Genomic DNA, 3,696 nt, shown 5'->3' on the forward strand with positions numbered 1-3,696 from the left:
AGAATGACAAATCTGGATGACAGAGAAAGACTCTGGATGCTTGGAGTCTGGCTTATGGTGTTCCAGGTCCTAGACTGGTGACCAGACTTGCCTGAGAGGGTTGGTTGATACAGCACATCCTGTGCTGGCAAATGAATTGTGTCATTTGGAATGAGAAATTCCAGTCTTCTGTGAATAATTCAGAGCCCTATCAGCATCATCTCATGTGACTGGCATTCTTTGACCCAGTTTAATATCTTCCCTGAGCAGTGGTGCTGGGAATGAGGCATTTCACAAGTCAAAGGCCACCAATCTTCTGTTCAGGCAGTGAGAGATAATGATACATAGAGTGAGAATTTGCTGCATCTCATCCCATGAATTCTCTACCAGACTCTCTCTGTTGCTTTCTCCATGTCTTTGTATTTTGAGTCTTTTTCCTGGAATTAATGTTAGATGTTTGCCATGAATCATATAATTTCAAGGAAGGCAACTCCCTTTCACTTTATTTAATTAATTTATTTTTTTCAGCTATATCACAGATTGTGTTTTTGTTTTCTTTTTTCTTTTTTTTGTGTGTTAGTTTCTGCTTTATAACAAAGTGAATTAGTTATACATATACATATATCCCCATATCTCTTCCCTCTTGCGTCTCCCTCCCTCCCACCCTCCCTATCCCACCCCTCTAGGTGGTCACAAAACACCGAGCTGATCTCCCTGTGCTATGCGGCTGCTTCCCACTAGCTATCAATTTTATATTTAGTAGTGTATATATGTCCTTGCCACTCTCTCACTTTGTCCCAGTTTACCCTTCCCCCTCCCCATGTCCTCAAGTCCATTCTCTAGTAGGTCTGCGTCTTTATTCCTGTCCTGCCCCTAGGTTCTTCATAACCTTTTTTTTTTTTCTTTTTAGATTCCATATATATGTTAGCATATGGTATTTGTTTTTCTCTTTCTGACTTACTTCACTCTGTATGACAGACTCTACATCCATCCACCTCACTACAAATAACTCAATTTCATTTCTTTTTATGGCTGAATAATATTCCCTAAAAATATGGAATGCTTCACGAATCTGCATGTCATCCTTCCACAGGGGCCATGCTAATCTTCTCTGTATCATTCCAATTTTAGTATACGTGCTGCTGAAGCAAGGACCCCTTTCACTTTAGCAAGAAGTGGAGGAGAATATTATGTTCTCAGCAATTGTCTGGGATAGTAATTGAGAAGAAATTCCCTGAAGGATTCTAGTCTCTTCTTCCACTAGGCCTGAGATCCTGCTTGGTGATGAGTGGGTAGCCTGTGGCCTCAGAGAAACTGATTTCACCATGTCAAATGGTATCATGAAAAGCTGAACCTTAGAAGGTTTGTCCTGGTCCACAGATGGCCTTGAATTGGAAATAACTCAGGGATGCATCGGTGATTCCTTGCTGTTCTTTTAAGTTCTGTGTTGAGGCTGGAGGAAGAATAAGAAACTAAAAACGGGCTACAAGGAATGGATAGTTAGATGAATGGATGGATTTAAAAGAGAAGGAGATGTGAACATAGGTTCTCTATAGATTATAATGTCCCTAAGGATTATTCTAGGCCTGGATTCCACTCAAGTCCTTAGGATGATCCCGGTTTCAACCTCCTGCATACCTTTCTATCTTCTTCCCACGTCTCTCAAAAACCCAGTCTTCTTGTTTTCCATCTTCCATGAAGTCCTGAATGTCTTCATGAACTCTAAGGTATAATAGCTCTTAATATACTATCTCACAGTGTTACTGTTCTAAGGGATCTTTGCATTATTTTTTATCAACCAAAAGAATTCTCTAAAATATAATTTAAGATATGAATCAGAGCAGAAATTTTGTGCTTTAAGCCCTCTGGAGATTATGATACACACTAAAGTTTGTAAACAACTGAGCTACACCATTGACTTGGGCAAGTCTCTTAAGTTGTTTGAGTTATGCCTTCTCTATTTCAAACTTTCACAGGGTTGTTAATGAGGATAAGACTATGAAAATGTATGGTTTGGGAAATAATTAAAAAGTTGAGTGTTCCCAGGGGAAGGCTAGAGGAATAACTCGATCATTTGGATTTTTTTTTTTTTTTTTCTGATTGGGTTTTGCAAGTGGTGATGAGAGGGAGAGCAGCTATTCTACAACAAACTAGGTGGGAAAGTTTTAGAAAAAATGTTGAACATTCAAAAAACAACTGCTATTTACCAAAATCAGCATCACTATCGTCACTATCAACATCACCTTCATCTGCATCTTCATCATTATCATCATTCTAATTAGACAGCTGCTAAGTTGTGCTTTCATGGTCCCATTCTGGCCAACATTTTCCTGTTAGTTTCTGACTTGAATTACAACAGAAATCCTATTTATATAGTATTCCATTCAACAATATCAGAATATTTTTTCAAGGGCACAAAGATAGACCATATTCTGGGCCATAAAATAGCTTTCAATACATATAAAAGCATTTAAGTCATTTAAAGTACTTTTCTCAACCACAATGGAATTAAATTATAATTAATGGCAGAAAGAACCCTGGAAAATCCCCCAGATATTGGAAACAGTCTTCTAAATAAACCATGAGCAAAGGAGAAACCAAAAAAGGAATTAGAAATATTTTTAATTGAATGAAAGTGGAAATACAACATGTCTAAATTTTGGTTGAGCAGAAGAAAGGGAAGACAAAAATTAATATCATGAATGAAAGAAGCAAAATTATTACAGATTCTACAGATTTTAACAGGATAATAAGAGAATATTATAAACAACTTTATGTTAGCACATTTGACTACTTAAATAAATGTCAAATTTCTCAAAAGACCAAACTAGCAAACTTATTCAAGAAGAAATAGATAATCTGAATATCCATGTATCTATCTGTTAAGGACATTGGATTTTTATTTTCATTTTATTTATTTATTTATTTTGTTTGGTAAGTTTATGAGTAATTTTGTTGTTGTACATATTTTTCTCAACTTTTCAGTTTTTTTACAAGGGCATGCACAAACTTAATAAACAATAAATTCTCAAAACAGAGGTTAATATTGCAAACATACACATATTTTAAATATCACGTATCCATCATCTAGCTTCATTACTAATATTTTGCCAATCTTCATTCAACTACAGATATTCCACTTTATTTTCTGAAGGTTTTTTTTTACATTTAAATTTAAAATTTTAAAAAAATTTTATTGAAATATGGTTGATTTATAATGTTGTTTTAGTTTCAGGTGTACAGCAAAGTGATTCAGTTTTATATATATATATATATATATATATATATATATATATAAAATGTATATTATATATATATATATACATGTATTCTTTTTTTACATTCTCTTCCATTATAGATAATTACAAGATTGAGTATAATTTCCTGTGCTATACAGTAGGTCCTTGTTTGTTGTTTATTTTATATATAGTAGTGTGTATATTTTAACACCAAACTCCTAATTTATCCCTCTCCCCACCTCTGCTTTGGTAACCATAAGTTTGTTTTCTATGTCTGTGAGTCTATTTCTGTTTTGTAAATAAGTTCATTTGTATCATTATTTTATATTCCACATATAAGTGATATCATATGGTATTTGTCTTTCTCCATCTGGCTTACTTCACTCAGTATGATAATCTCTAGGTCCATGCATGTTGCTGTAAATGGCATTATTTCATTCTTTTTATGGCTGAGTAATATTCCATCTCCACACACACA

General features: G+C 34.4%; 1 non-coding gene across 1 annotated transcript; it reads right to left on the reverse strand.

Moving 5' to 3' along the window:
* Positions 1 to 1,027: 1,027 nt before the first annotated feature.
* On the reverse strand, positions 1,028 to 1,130 carry LOC132365659 (U6 spliceosomal RNA). The gene has a single exon (XR_009503182.1). It is a non-coding gene; the product is annotated as a U6 spliceosomal RNA (small nuclear RNA).
* Between the last annotated feature and the right edge of the window lie 2,566 nt (positions 1,131 to 3,696).

This window comes from Balaenoptera ricei, chromosome 4, assembly GCF_028023285.1.
Source record: "Balaenoptera ricei isolate mBalRic1 chromosome 4, mBalRic1.hap2, whole genome shotgun sequence".
Lineage (NCBI taxonomy): Eukaryota > Metazoa > Chordata > Mammalia > Artiodactyla > Balaenopteridae > Balaenoptera > Balaenoptera ricei.